The sequence below is a fragment of the Muntiacus reevesi genome, chromosome 15 (genome assembly GCF_963930625.1).
Source record: "Muntiacus reevesi chromosome 15, mMunRee1.1, whole genome shotgun sequence".
NCBI lineage: Eukaryota > Metazoa > Chordata > Mammalia > Artiodactyla > Cervidae > Muntiacus > Muntiacus reevesi.
Window position 1 is genome coordinate 3,375,510 of NC_089263.1, and position 16,411 is coordinate 3,391,920.

Below are 16,411 nucleotides of genomic sequence, written 5' to 3' on the forward strand. Positions count from 1 at the left end.
CCATAGTCTTTCCCAGCATCAGGGTCTTTTCCAATGAGTCATCTCATCACATTAAGTGGCCATAGTATTGGCACTTTAGCTTTAGCAGCAGTTCTTTCAATGGATATTTAGGGTTGATTGCACGATTGACTGGTTTGATTTCCTTGCTGTCCAAGGAACTCTCAAGAGTCTTCTGCAGTGAAAGTATCAGTTCTTCAGTACTCAGCCTTCTTTATGGTTCAACTCTCATATTTGTACATGACTACTTGCAAAACCAAAGCTTTGACTATATGCACCTTTGTCAGCAAAGTGATGTCCCTACTTTTTAATACACTGTCTGGGTTTGTCATAGCTTTTCTTCCAAGGGGTAAATGTCTTTTAATTTCATGGCTGTCATTACCGTCCACAGAGGCCAAGAAAATAAAGTCTGTCACTGTTTCCACATTTTCTCCTTCTATTTGCCATTAAGTGACGACAACATATGCCAAAATCTTAGTTTTTTGAATAGCGACTGAACTGAACTAAACCAGACAGTGAGAAACCTGGCTCCCACCATTTTCTATTCACTCAATCAATTTTTCAATTTCAGTATAAATATGTAGCAACATCAAAATTATTACGCTAGATCCCTGTGGTATAATACATAGTCAACTAGATACAGTACTTATGTACAGCTTCTTTTGCCTTTAATATTACATATCCTACTTATTTTTCAAGTAGCTTAAGTTAGCATCTTTCCCCCTTTCCATTTGTATGGTTGTTTCATACCATTTCTATGGTTGTTTTAACTCACACTTCAGTTAGAATTTTGGCGTCACATTCTGCACTCCATCCTGGAACCTCTCAACTTCCTACATGATTCTTAAAATATTTGCATGTATTAAAGTTAATTTCTTATACTATAAAGTTCTATGAACGATAATACATCCCTTGTGAAAGTGACAGTGTTAGTCACTTAGTCGTGTTGGTGGTATGTTTAGTCGGTAAGTCGGATCCAACTCTTGGCAACTGCAAGGACTGTAGTCTGTCAGGCTTCTCTGTCCATGGAATTCTCTCAGCAAAAAATACTGGAGTGGGTTGCCATGCCCTCCTTCAGGGCATCTTCCTGACCCAGGGATTGAACCCAGATCTCCCACATTGCAGGCAGATTCTTAACATCTGAGCTACCCAGGAAGTCTCTGAAGTTCTATAGGTTTGGACGAATACAGAATGTCATATATCTACCACTACAATGTCATACAGAATAAGTTGATTGCCTAAAGAATCCACTTATTTCGTCTATCCTCAGTGTGTATATATGAACAGTAAGAGCAAACGAGCTCTCTAGTGTCTCTTTTTATCAGGATGTTGATCCTGTCAGATCACAGCCCCATCCTTATGACTTCATATAACTTTAAATACTTGGAGGTACCATTTCCAAATACAGTCACATTAAGGGTTAGAGCTTCAACATATGAAGGAGGGGGATATGAATATTCAGTCCATTACAGTGGGAGACCTCAGTAGGACTATAAATACCTGCATACACACAGATTAGTATAAACACATATATTTCTTTGACTATTCAACTTAGATGTCCTAGAAGCTTGACATCCCATAGCAGTGACCACATCCAATGCCTAGGTCTTGGTTTCTAATGCCATTTTCCGATAAAAAGAACAAGGGCTTCTGAGAGAAATAGCTAATGTTAACAATAGTTCAGAAATTGTACAAGATGAACCCAGAACATCTTGTATTTCCAGAAAGCAAATATGTAGTCAAAAGAAAAACCACACACCACACTGATGGGGAATTGTTAACAGGATACAGAAGCCAACTGAAAGAGCTCCCAGTATCCAAAGGTGGAACAATTTGATCAAATAAATAAAGTAGTACTGAATTGTAACCTGATATATGAAATAAATGTACTTGAGTACACAGTGATATAAAAAGCAATTGATTGAATAAATAAAGGAGGAAGCAAGAGAGTTCTCTTATTCAGAATTCCAAATAATTTATGTAGCCACTCTGCCCTTAAGGATGTGAACTATAGCTCTCTATTACTTACATGTGGGCTAAACATAGTGACTTTTTTCCTACGAGTACAGTTGGAAAGGAGTGGAGAACTGCAATTTCACAGTTTGGAAAACTGCAAATAATTTGATAACAAAAGTAACAAATTATAACACCAGCTAAGAGTGGGCAGGAGTATCTGACCACTGGCAAAGAAAATATAGAACCACACAAAATTCAGTAGGAGAAAAGGACAAAGGGTGACAAAAAGGAGGAGAGTGAGTAGGACTGGATCTGCACCTGGAGGGTGGGGGAACTGTCGGACCAGAAAAGGATGAAACAGAAAACAGTATCAACAAAGCCAAAAGTTGGTTCTTTGAGAAGTCTAATAAACTTAATGTCTAAATGATTTCTACAAAAAAAAAAAAAAAAAGAGGGGAAAAACTCAGAGAGGGGACAAATGCAGCAATATTTGGGGTGAAATGACATTATTACAAATAAGGAGATACCAGGAAAAACTTTATGCTAGATAAATTTGAAATTGTATATGAAGTGGAAAAATACAGTGAAATATAAATCAGTAAGTTAAGAAGAAACAGAAAACCTGATAAGTGCCATGTACAAACCCTATAGCTGAATCAGTGCCACTTTCCAATTTTTCAGGAAAAAGAAAAACTACACAGGACAATTTACACATAAATGCTATCAAGTCAAACTTTGAAGGAACATGTGTTTCTAAACATGTGCAAATCCTTGCAAAAAATATTTTTTTTAAAAAAAGGAGAAATCTAAAAAATATAAAAAATAAAAAAAAATAAAAAGGAGAAATCTCCCAAATCATTTCATAAGGCCAGTATAATCTTGATACAAAAACCAAATGAAAATACTGTTGTTATATGTATTTTGCTACAATTAAATTTTTTTAATTAACAAATGGGAGGAAGGCAATGAAGAAGATGGAGGAGTAGGTGGAGGGAGCACATCTCTCTCCATGGATACATCAGGGATACACCTCCAGACATAGAAGATCTTGTAGAACACCAGCTGTGAGCAGGCAGGAGTACCTGACCACTGGAAAAGAAAATATAGAACCACACAAAATTCAGTAGGAGAAATGAAGGAGGGCAGAAAACAGGAAAGTGAGTAGGACTGGATCTGCACTGGGGAGGCGGGGGTACTGAAGCAGGGGTCAGATCCCCACATCAGGGCAACTGTTTGGGACAGAGGTGGAGCATTGGAGGCTGTTGGAGCGTGAAGCAGCTGGTCTGGGACAGTCTGAATGGAATCACACATTCAGTCCTAGCCGCAGCCATGCATACCCCGGACAGGGACACGAGTGCCCTAGAATGCTCAGAGGCTGGGAGTTGGAGGAGAGAGATTGGAGAGCAATCACAGGCAAGTTCTGCTGTTGACTGGGGAGATGGCCCTAGGGGGCCTGAGGGAGGCGACAGCAGTGGGAAATGCTTGTGAAGGAAAGCCAGGCAGACACTGAGGCAGGGTGATCTACTGAGTCACACACGGTGGGGCCAGGACTCTAGCCTCTCTCCCCACACGTCATTACCTGGCAGCTGAAAGACCCCGGAGAGGGTGGTCCTTTAAGCACCTGAAGGGCCAAACAATAGAGAAGAACTCCAGCCAGGGTGGACCTTTAAGCGTTTGATATGCTGAACAAAAGAGAAGGACCCCAGCTAGGGTGGCCCTTTAAGTGCCTGATGCACCAAACAACAGAGAAGGACCCCAACTGAGGGGGCCCTGTAAGTGCCTGAACAGGCCAAGCAACAGAGAAGGACCAGCTAAAAAGGCCCTCTGACTGCCAGCTGCCAAAGGCTAGGAAGGCTAGAAATTGGTCCATAGCTCCTGTGGCTAGAGCAGTTGGTGTCCCTGCACATTTGGTACACCAGGGTTCCCACGATCCAAGCACCTGCGCCACCTCCACGCTCAGTCCTCACTGGATTAGAGTTGTCAGAAGCTAGAAAAACCCTAATAGCACCATGCCTCCTGTAACAGTAGCTGCCAGCACCCCTGCATATCCAGCATTAACAGGGTCCTCGTGATCCAAGCTCCCATGCCAACTCCATGCTTGATCTACACTGGGACAGAGAAGCCAGAGGCTAGAAAAAGTCATAAGAGCACCATAATCCTTGCTGTCACAGCCACTGGCTCCCCTGAGTACCTGGTGCTGCCAGGGCCCCTGCTAGCCAAGCAGCTGCACCACCTACACACCAGGTCCTCCCTGGGGCAGATTCGAGTCCTCCAGGGCAGCCTCAGGAGCAAACCCTTGTGGACAACTCACACACAGAGGTGGAGATAAAAACCACAGTTGAAACCCAAGGGTGGTGTGGCTAAGGAAGAGAACCCAAAACCTTCCCACCAGCTGTACAAGCTGCAAATTAAATCCATACACTCAACTAGGCAGACTTTGTGTCTATGGAATATGTAAAAGGACAATGAGAGTTTCCACAAAAGAAAATGCACTAGCACAGGCAAAAGTGGACACTGGAGGCAAGAACATGCAGGAGTAGGACAAGATTAGAGTCTGAGCTGCCCGCACAGCAGGTCCAGAGATGAGCTTAGCATTAGAGGGCATCCTAGGAAGGTGAGGTGGCCTGTGACTCACAGTGAGGACGTTTACAGCTGAGATCCAAGAAGAACATTGATTATTCTTATAGTTTAACTTGTTCAATATTGCTTCTAAATTTTTCTCCTTTTTTCGTCCCCCCCCCCTTTGCTACAGTTGTTGATTTTATTAGTACTAATACATCTATTTATGCTTTTGTGAATTTTTTAAATCTCACTTTTTATTTCCTTTAAATATTTCTGCTTCTGCTTTGGACTTTTGCAGTTTTGTGGGGTTTATCTTCTTTTTTAAATAAAATAATATTATTATTTTTATATTCATTGTTAGGCTTTTTATTCTTTTCCTCTTGCAGTTATTCTTTAACATATATAAATATTCTTTATCTCTATTTAACTTTGCTTTTCTAGTCCTACCTTTCTTCCTTTTTCCACCATGTTCATTAGCCTGTTTTGCTTTCATTGCTTTATTCCCAGGTTGGCACATTCCTTTGGTTTTGTTTTCCAGTTTATGCTTTAGTTAGTTTTGCTTTTACCAGTTGATATCATTTTGCTATTCTTTGCTCTCCAGGTCAACCTCTTCTACTTTCTTTTCTTTCTTTCTTTTTTTTTTTTGGACTGTATTGGTTTTGTTTACATGTGTGTATATATATGTGTGTATATATGTCATTATCTTTGTTAGATAATATGCCATAGTCTTTGTTACTAACAAAGATTTTGTTAGTAACAAAGATTTTGTATTTGCCATTTATCTGGGATTTGCCTTTTGTTTTTTGTTTTAATGTGTCTGTCCCCACCCCCACCTTTAATGCCATAACAAACCACCTGTGGAATCTCAGTTCTCTGGCAAGAGAGCAAGCCCTGAGTCTTTAGAATGGGAGCACGGACAACATGACTCCAGACTGCCAGAAAACTTCTAACCCCAGGGAGTATTAATTAGTGAGAACTCCCACAAAGGCCTTCAGCTGTATATAAGACCTAGGATCATCCAACTGTCAGCAGTACCAAGTGCAGGATGCTTCATGCAAATAACAAACAAGGCAGAAACACAATCCCAAACATCAGCAAACAGGATTACTGCCTCATACAGCCCTGTCCATCAGAGGGAAAAACTTACTTTCTCCCACCAGTGCACAAGCATGACTCACACCCAACAGAAGCACCTTAGCCACCAAGGGCAGAGACCAAAAGGAAGAAGGAATTCTACCTCAAAACCTGAGACAGGAAACCTCAAACACAGTGAGTTTAAAAAAGTTATAAATAGGTGCTGAATTTTTGTCACAGGCTTTTTCTGCATCTATTGAGATGATCATATGGTTTTTTATCTTTCAATCTGTTGCAAAATTCTGTAAAGCAATTATCCTTCAATAAATAATAAATTAAGTTTAAAAAACATTAAAAAAATTAAAAGTCAGAGAAATATTTTGCAAATGAAGGAACAAACTAGAAACACACAAGACCAAATAAATAAAGAGGAAATAGGCAAACTATCTGAAAAAGCATTCAGAGTGATGATAGTTAAGATGTTCCAAAACCTCGAAAACGGAATGGAGAAAATGCAAGAAACAATCAATACAACTAGCGAGGACACAGAAGAAATAAAGTATTAACACACAGAGATGAAGAACACAACTACTGAAATGAAAAATACTCTAGAAAGAACAAACAGTAGATTAGCTGAAACAGAAGAATGGATAAGTAGCTGGAAGACAGAATGGTGGCAATAACTGCAAAATAGTAGAAGAAAGAAGAAAGAATAAAAAGAATTGGGGATAGCCTCCGAGACCTCTAGGACAATATTAAACACACCAACATTCGAGTTATAGGGATCCCAGGGGAAGAAGAGAAAATGAAAGGCACTGAGAACATTTTTGAAGAGATCACAGTTGAAAACTCCCCCAGCATGGGAAAGGAAATAATCAGTCAAGTTCAAGAACACAGAGGGTCCAATATAGGACAAATCCAAGGAGAAACACATTGTGGCACACACTAATCAAGCTAACAGAAATTAAACACAAAGAAAGAACATTAAAAGTAGTAAGGGAAAACCAAGATGTAACATACAATGGAAAATTCATAGAATGAACAGCTGATCTTTCAGCAGAAACTATGCAGGCCAGAAAGGAATAGTAGAATATATTTAAAGTACTGAAAGACAAAAATAAATAAATAAATAAAAACAACTACAATCAAGACTACTCTAACCTGCAAGGATTGCATTCAAAATTGATGGAGAAATCAAAAGGTTTAGAGACAAGCAAAAGTTAAGAGAATTTAGCACCACCAAACCAGCTTTACAACAAATGCTAAAGGGACTTATATAGTCAAGAAATAAAAGAGAAGAAAAAAGATCTACAAAATCAACCCCAAATAATTAAGAAAATGGCAATAGGAAAATATACACCAGTAATTGTTTTTTAAAAAATGGATTAAATGCTCCAATCAAAAGACACAGACTGGCTGAATGGATACAAAAACAAGACCCATATATATGTTCTCTACAAGAAACCCACTTCAGGCCTTAAGATACATACAGACTGAAAGTGATAGGATGGAAAAATACGTTCCATGCAAATGAAAAGAAAAAGAAAGTTGGAATAGCAATCCTCATATCAGATAAAATAGACCTTTAAATAAAGAAGATTATAAGAGATGAGGAAGGATACTTCATAATGATAAAGGGACCACTCCAAGAGGAAGACATAACAATTGTAAATATCTATGTACTCAACACAGGAGCAGACAATGCAGGATGCACCCAACACAGGAGCACCTCAATACATAAGACAAACACTAACAGACATAAAAGGAGAAATTGACAGTAACACAATAATAGTAGGAGACTTTAACACCCCATTCACACCAATGGACAGATCATCAAAACAGAAAATTAATAAGGAAACACAAGTCTTAAATGATACATTAGATGAGATGGATCTCATTGATATCTTCAGGACATTCCATCCAAATGCAGAAGAATACACCTTCTTTTCAAGTGCACATGGAACATTCTCCAGAATAGATCACATCTTGGGTCACAAGTCAAACCTCAGGAAATTTAAGAAGATTGAAATCATATCAAGCATCTTTTCTGACCACAACACTATGAGACTAGATATCAATTACAAGAAAAAAAACTGTAACAAACACAAACACATGGAGATTAAACACGTTTCTAAATAATCAACAGGTTACTGAAGAAATTGAAAGGGAAATAAAAAAATTTCTAGAAACAAATGACAATGAGAGCATGACAACTCAAAACCTGTGGGCTACAGCAAAAGCAGTTCTAAGAGGGAAGTTTATTGCAATAAAATCCTACTTCAAGAAATAAAACATCGAATAGACAACCTAACTTTACACCTAAGGCAACTGGAAAAAGAATAACCAAAAAAAAAAAAAAAAAAAATTAGTAGAAGGAAAAAAATAATAAGATCCGAGCAGAAGTAAATGCAAAAGAAAGGAAAGAAACAATAGTAAAGAGTAATGAAACTAAAAGCTGGTTCTTTGAGAAGATAAACAAAACTGACAAACCCTCAGCCAGACTCGTCAAGAAAAAAAGAGAAAAGAATCAAACCAACAAAATTAGAAATGAAAAAGGAGAGGTTACAACTGACAACACAGAAATACAAAGGATTATAAGAGACTATCATGAACAACTATAATGGCCATAAAATAGATAACAAGGAAGGAATGGACATATTCTTAGAAAAGTTCAATCTTCAAAGACTGAACCAGGAAGAAATGGAAATTATGAATAACCCAATTACAAGCACTGTAATTGAAGCTGTGATCAAAAATCTCCCAAAAAACAAAACCCCAGGACCAGATGGCTTCACAGGAGAATTCTATCAAACATTTAGAGAAGAGCTCATGCCTTTCCTTTTAAAACTCTTTCAAAAAATTACAGAGGAAGGAGCACTTCCAAATTCATTCTATGAGGCCACCATCACCCTGATACCAAAAACAGACAAAGACAACACACAAAAAAGAAAATTACAGGTAATATCACTGATGAACACTGATGCAAAAATCCTCAACAAAATTTTAGCAAACAGAATTCAGCAATGCATCAAAAAGCTCATACACCATGATCAAGTTGGGTTTATTCCAGGGATGCAAGGATTCAATATATGGAAATCAATCTTATTCCAGGGATGCAAGAATTCAATATATGGAAATCAATCAATGTGATACAGCATATTAACAAATAGAAAGACAAAAACCATATGATCATCTCAATAGGTTCACAAAAAGCCTTTGACAAAATTCAGCATTCATTTATGACTAAAGCTCTTCAACAAATGGGCATAGAAGGAATCTACCTCAACATGGTAAAGGCCATATATGATAAGCCTACAGCAAACATTATTCTCAATGGTGAAAAACTGAAAGCATTCCCCCTAAGATCAGGAACAAGATATGCGTATCCACTTTCACCATTATTCACATAGTTCTGGAAGTCCTAGCTACAGCAATCAGAGAAGAAAAAGAAATAAAAGGAATCCAGATCAGAAAAGAAGTAAAGCTCTCACTATTTGCAGATGACATGATACTGTACATAGAAAACCCTAAAGACAATATCAGAAAATTACTAGAGCTAATCAGTGAATTTAGCAAAGTTGCAGGATACAAAATCAAAACACAGAAATCACTTGCATTTCTATATGCTAACAATGAAAAATCAGAAAGAGAAATTAAGGCATCAATCCCATTCACCATTGCCACAAAAAGAATTAAATATCTAGGAATGAACTTACCCAAGGAGATGAAAGAACTGTACACAGAAAATTATAATACACTAATGAAAGAAATCAAAGATGACATAAACAGATGGAAGGATATTCCATGTTCCTGTGTAGGATGAATCAATATTGTGCAAATGACTATACTACCAAGTGCAATCTACAGATTCAATGTGATCCCTATCAAATTACCAATGGCATTTTTCACAGAACTAGAACAAAAAATTTCACAATTCGTATGGAAACACAAAACACCCTGAATAGCCAAAGCAGTCTTGAGAAAGAAAAATGGAGCTGGAGGAATCAATCTTCCTGACTTCGGATTACACTACAAAGCTACAATCATCAAGAAAGTATGGTATTAGCACAAAAAGAGAAATATAGACCAATGGAACAGATAGAAAGCCCAGAGATAAACCCATGCACCTATGGGTACCTTATTTTTGACAAAGGAGGCAAGAACATACAATGGGGCAAAGATAGCCTCATCAATAAATGGCTCTGAGAAAACTGGACAGTTACATGTAAAAGAACAAAATTAGAACACCTCCTAAAACTACACAAAGATAAACTCAAAATGAACTAAAGACCTAAATGTAAGACCAGAAACTATAAAACTCTTAGAGGAAAACATAGGCAGAACACTTGATGACATAAATCAAAGCAAGATCCTCTATGACCCACCTCCTAGAGTAACGGAAATAAAAATAAGCATAAACAATTGGGACCTGATAAAACTTAAAAGCTTTTGCATAGCAAAGAAACTATAAGCAAGGTGAAAAGAAAATCCTTGGAATGGGAGAAAATAATAGCAAATAAACAACTGACAAAGGATTAATTTCCAAAATATACAAGTGGCTCATACAATTCAATACAAGAAAAACAAACAACCCTATCAAAAAGTGGGGAAAAGACCTAAACAGACATTTCCCCAAAGAAGACATACAGATGGCTAATAAGCACATGAAAACACGATCAACATCACTCATTATTAGAGAAATGCAAATCAAAACTACAAAGAGTTATCACCTCATACTGGTCAGAATGGCCCTCATCAAAAAGTCTACAAATGCTGGAGAGGGTGTGGACAAAAGGGAACACTCTTGCACTGTTGGTGGGAATGTAAATTGATATAGCCACTATGGAAGATGGTATGGAGATTCCTTTAAAAAAAAAAACTAGGAATAAAGCCACCATATAACCCAGCAGTTCCACCCCTAGGCATATACATTGAAGAAACCAAAATTGAAAGAGATGCATGTATCCTATTGTTCATTGCAGCACTATTTACAATAGCTAGAACATGGAAGCAACCTAGATGTCCATCAACAGATGAATGGATAAAGAAGCTGTGGTATATATACACAATGGAATATTACTCAGCCATAAAAAGGAATGCATTTGAGTCAGTTCCAATGAGGTGGATGAACCTAGAACCTATTATACAGAGTGAAGTGAGTCAGAATTAGAAAGATGAATGCTGTATTCTAACACATATATACAGAATCTAGAAAAATGGTACTGAAGAATTCATAGGGAAACAGTGGAGAAACAAATATAGAGAATAGACTTATGGACATGGGGAGAGGGGAGGAGAGGGTGAGATGTATGGAAAGAGTAACATAGAAACTTACATTACCATGTGTAAAATAGATAGCCAATGGGAATCTGCTGTATGGCTCAGGAAACTCAAACAGGAGTTCTGTATCAACCTAGAGGGGTGGGATGGGGAAGGAGATGGGAGGGAGTTTCAAAAGGGAGGGGATATATATATATATATACCTATGGCTGATTCATGTTGAGGTTTGACAGAAAACAGTAAAATTCTGTAAAGCAATTTTCCCTCAATAAAAAATAATTTAATTAAAAAGAAAGCTCATGTACCATGATCAAGGTGGGTTTATGCCAGAGATGCAAGGATTCTTCAATATATGTAAATTAATCATTGTGATACACCATATTAAGAAATTGAAAGGTAAAAACCATATGATCATCTCAGTAGATGCAGGAAAAGACTTTGACAAAATTCAGCACCCATTTATAATAAAAATCTTTCAAAAGACGGACATAGAAGGAACCTAACTCAACATAGTAAAGGTCACATATGATAAGCCCTCAGCAAACATTATTCTCAATGGTGAATAAAAAGCATTCCCTCCTAGATAAGGAACAAGAAGAGGGTGTCCACTCACACCACCATGATTCAACATAGTTCTGGAATTCCTCACTACAGCAATTACAGAAAAAAAAGAAATTAAAAAAAAAATCCAGATGGGAGTCAGTTCAGTCTTTTAGTTGCATCTGACTCTTTGCTACCCCATGGGCTACAGCACGCCAGGTTTCCCTGTCCATCACCAACTCTCGGACCCTGCTCAAATGCATGTCCATCGAGTGAGTGATGCCATCCGACCATCTCGGCTTCTGTCATCCCCTTCTCCTCCTGCCTTCAATCTTTCCCAGCAGCAGAGTCTTTTCCAGTGAGTCAGTTCTTCACATCAGGTGGCCCAAATAATGGAGCTTCAGCTTCAGCATCAGTCCTTCCAATGAATATTCAGGACTGATTTCCTTTAGGATTTACTGGTTGGATCTCCTTGCAGCCCAAGGGACTCACAAGAGTCTTCTCCAACAAAGAAGTAAAGCTCTCACTGTTTGCAGATGACATGATACTATACATAGAAAACCCAAAAGAAACTGTCAGAAAATTACGAGCTAATCAGTGAATTCAGCAAATGCGTGGAACACAAGGTCAATACTTAGAAATCACTTTCATTCCTATATACTAATAATGAAAACTCAGAAAAAGAAATTAAGGAATCAATCACATTCATCATTGCAACAAAAAGAACAAAATATCTAGGAATAAACCTACCTGAGGAGACAAAAGAACTGTATTCAGAAAATTATAAGAGATTGATGCAAGAAATCAAAGATGACATAAACAGATGGAGAGATATTCCATGTTCCTGGGCAAGAAGAATCAGTACTGTGAAAATAACTCTAATATCAAATGCAATCTACAGATTCAATGTGATCCCTATCAAATTACCAATGGCAAAAAAAAAAAAAAAAAAAAATTACCAATGGCATTTTTCAAAGAACTAAAACAAAAAATTTCACAATTCAGCTTTCTGACCCCATGGACTGTAGCCCGCCGGCTCCTCTGTCCATGGGACTCTCCAGACAAGAATACTGGAATGGGTTACCATGTCCTCCTCCAGGGGATGTTCCCAACCCGGGGATCAAACTCACATCTCTTATGTCTCCTTCATTGGCAGGCGTGTCCTTTACCCCTAGTACCACCTGGGAAGCCCATAGAGAGTCCTAAGTAACTCACAGGGTGTATTCTTTTGGAAATCAAAATTAATTTGGGTTGGTCCTGTTAGAGGAGCCAACTGAAGCCAACTGAAGCCAACAGGAGCCAGCTGAAGTTCCAGCCAAAGTCAGAACAAAATAAATGATGTAGTCTTTATTACAATCCAAGTATAGATGCTGGGAAAGATTGAAGGCGGGAGGAGAAGGGGATGACAGAGAATGATATGGTTGAATGGCATCACTGACTCGATGGACATGAGTTTGAGCAAATTCCGGGAGCTGGTGATGGACAGGGAGGCCTGGTGTGCTGCAGTCCATGGGGCCACAAAGAGTCAGACACGACTGAACTGACTGAAGTACAGAAGAGTCTCAATACTCTTGAGAGTCCCTGGGAAGCTAGGAGGTGAAACCAATTAATCCTGAAGGAAATCAACCCTGAATATTCACTGGAAGGACTGATGCTGAAGCTGAGGCTCCAATACTTTGGCCACCTGATGTGAATAGCTGACTGATTGGAAAAGACCCTGATGCTGGGAAAGATTGAAGGCAGGTGGAGAAGGAGGCAACAAAAGGGCCTATAGGGTGCCGGCCGCAGGATTCTGGAGGGAAGCAAGTGACATGAAACGAAGGTGTGTGGTCTCTCCTCTCATTAAGTGAAAGGTCCACCCCCCAGCACCCGAACCATGGCTGGTCTGTGGAACGGCCATCGCAGCTTCACCCGGGCCACATTCACGGCCAGCACCAGGGCCGGCTTCCAGAAGAGGCAGAGAAACAGGCTCCATCACCTCAAGGCCAGTCACAGGAAGAATCATTTGGGCTTTGTTGAAGGCATCTGGAGAGAGGTATGTCCCCGAACAAGGCAGCCAGCAGCCGCTCCTGTCTCTGGGGACGGTTGGGGGCCCCCTCAAGTCCAAGTTCCCAGAGGCCAGGCCGAGGGCAGCCTTGCAGGCAGACCTTCCTCAGGAGGGCGGTTGCAGGCCTGCTCCGAGAACTCTGCCCAGCCCAGTAGTGTGGCTACATTTTAGAAAAAGCTTCACTGTGACATTTACGTTGGTTGTTCATTCCTCTTCCCAATTTTTTAAAGTAAGAACAAAAGTCTTCAGGTAGTTTACCTGGAAGATAGATTGACGAGACCATGGGTTTACAATTAGTCAATCTCAAAATGAATCTCAGTCAAGTCAAATTCACTCTCATGGATCACACAGGTGTAGTAGGCAACCCTGGCCTCCTGGTGGTTTAAGACGCCAGGTGCCCTTGGAGAACAGGACAGGTGTGCTGCTAAGTTCTTCTACCCTGAACCAGTGCCTGGAGGGCCTGGCCGGGCATTTCTTGGTTTGCCAGGAAAGATTCTGTGGGCTTATGAGCCCCAAATGAGGCCCTCATCAGCATCCCCGACCCCACGCCTGGTGGGGGGCTCTGGGCTGGGGCCTCTCAGGGACACTCACTGCTCTGCTGGGGGTGGGGTCACAAGAGCGGGTGTCTGCTTTGTGAATTCCAGCAATTCTGACCAGTTTCTGGATCTGCAATGGTTATGGCTGCTGGTAGATTATGGGGTTTATGTTCATTTTCTCCTTCTGGAATAAATGAACATCAGCTATCCAAAGAGCAAGTGAGCTTTCTCGGGAGTTGTCACCACCCAAGGGAAAGGGCCCCAGGGGGATCCCCTGCTGACTCGGGTCTGGGGTCCTTCTGTGCATGTGACCGAGGCCACGGGTCAGCGGGGAGGAGGTGCTCACAGGGCGAGTCGTGCGGATCAGCCTGCTGGTTTGCGGGTGGAGCCCGTCTGGAAAGGTCTCCGTGCAGCAGGGGTGGTCCCTGGTCGTGGGCACCTGGGCTTTCCCTAGAGACCGTTCCAGCCAGAGCCTCAGGGCAGGAGTGAACGAGTAAGGAACAGGAACTTTCGGTCCCCAGGTGGTGTGAGGAGGGTCCAGAAAGCTCTGCAGGCCCCATTGGCAGTGGTAGAATTGGGGGGTGGGGGGTTTGACTGCCCTGGGGTGTCGCCTGCCCCTGAAGGGCCCATGGCTGGCCTTCGAGAATCACCCTGGGCACCTTGGAAACAGTGAATGTTTTAGAGACTCATTTCCACCTCCTCCGGCGCCTTGGGTGGCCCAGTGTGTTGGGGGTGGGTGCTGAGGCTCCACAGCCTGCCCGGGTCAGGGGCCCGGGGCGGCACGAGCGAGGCTCTCACCGGGGTCAGAGCAGGAAAATGAGCTCAGACTGAGGTGGTGGACAGGGGCTGCCAGCACTGGAAGGAGGGCTTTAAACGATGGGGCTCGGGCTGGGACACCCCCACAGTGGGGCACCCTCGGGCTTTTAGGAGGCTCTGGGATATTTATCAAATGCATTAAAAAATATTTATTTATGTGGCTGCCCTGGGTCTTAGTTGCGGCATGCGGGATCTTTCGTAGTGGCATGTGAACGCTTATGTGGCACACGGGATCTAGTTTTCTGACCAGGGATTGAACCTGGGCCCCCTGCATTGGGAGCACAGAGTCTTGGCTACTGGACCACCTGGGAAGTCCTTATCAAACGCATTTAAAAAATAATTTAAAACATGTTTTTGCCTGTGCTGGGTCTTCATTGCCGCACGCATGCTCTCTCCGGGTGTAGGGAGCAGAGGCGACTCTGGTTGCGGTGCGTGGGCGTCTCACTGCAGTGGTTTCTCCTGTTGCAGAGCCTGGGCCTCAGGGCCCAGGGTCTTCTGCCCTAGTTTTGCTGCTGCTCGACATGTGAATCTTCCCGAACCAGGGATCAAACCCACGTCTTTTGCCTTGGCAATCGGCTTCTTGACCAACTGAGCCCCCAGGGAAACCCTTATCAAAGGCATTTTTGAAGATTTATTTGCAAGGCAGATCGTGCAAAATTTGCCAAGGTCCATGACGAAAGAAACTGTTTGTGCATGTAAGGCGTGTGTTCTCCGTGATTCCCCCGCTCGCCGGCTCAGAAACCCTTCTGTCATCAGCTTTTAGATCCTTAAGACGCTGAGTGGGAAGAGGCCCGTGGTCACGCCTCCTGTCATTTCAACAGCTGCTCCCTGGGTGCCACGAACTGTGTCAGGCCTCTGTACATGCTCAAGTCCAGGGGTCCAGGGGACGTGAGCTTAGAAGACCCCCCTCTCAGTGAACCTTCCACTCCTGGTCCTGACGGCCACGGCTGGGCCCCAGCAGCCCCGGAGGGCAGCGACGTGGACATGCAACCCACGGAGGCCGGTGGCCTGGAGGCGCGGGGGCAGATGGCCCGGCTGCCTGGACCCCCAGAGGACACAGGGATGATGGAGGAGGACCGGGAGTCCCCCGAGGCTGGCAGACCCCAGGGCAGGGTCAGAGGGTCACGGCCGCCCCCCAGACTCGGGACCGAGAGGGACAGGGGGCCCAAGCTCACCCTCTCCAAGAGGAAACTGGAACTTTTACACGCAGAGCCGGAGAAGAGTAAGCGAAAGAAGCAGTATGTGGCCTAGATCAGGTGAGCGGGGCAACCGGTGATGGGCCAGGGCCTCGGAGGTGAGGAAGACGTTGATGAGGATAAAAAAAGAGCTTCCATGAAAATAAATAAATAAATAAATAAAACAAAAAATTTCACAATTCATATGGATACACAAAAGTCTCCAAATAGTCAAGCTCTGTTGAGAAATAAGAATGGAGCTGGAGGAATCAACTTTCCTGAGTTCAGACTATACTACAAAGCTACAGTCATCAAGACAGTACAGTACTGGCAAAACAAACAAACAAACAGAAATACAGACCAATAGAACAAGATAGATAGTCCACACTCTCTATGGGTACCTTAGTTGTGACTAAGGAGGCAATGGG

General features: G+C 41.7%; 1 pseudogene; it reads left to right on the plus strand.

The window, feature by feature from the left end:
- The first annotated feature begins 13,285 nt into the window (after nt 1-13,285).
- Nucleotides 13,286-16,059, plus strand: LOC136147368 (uncharacterized; annotated as a pseudogene).
- Nucleotides 16,060-16,411: the final 352 nt, after the last annotated feature.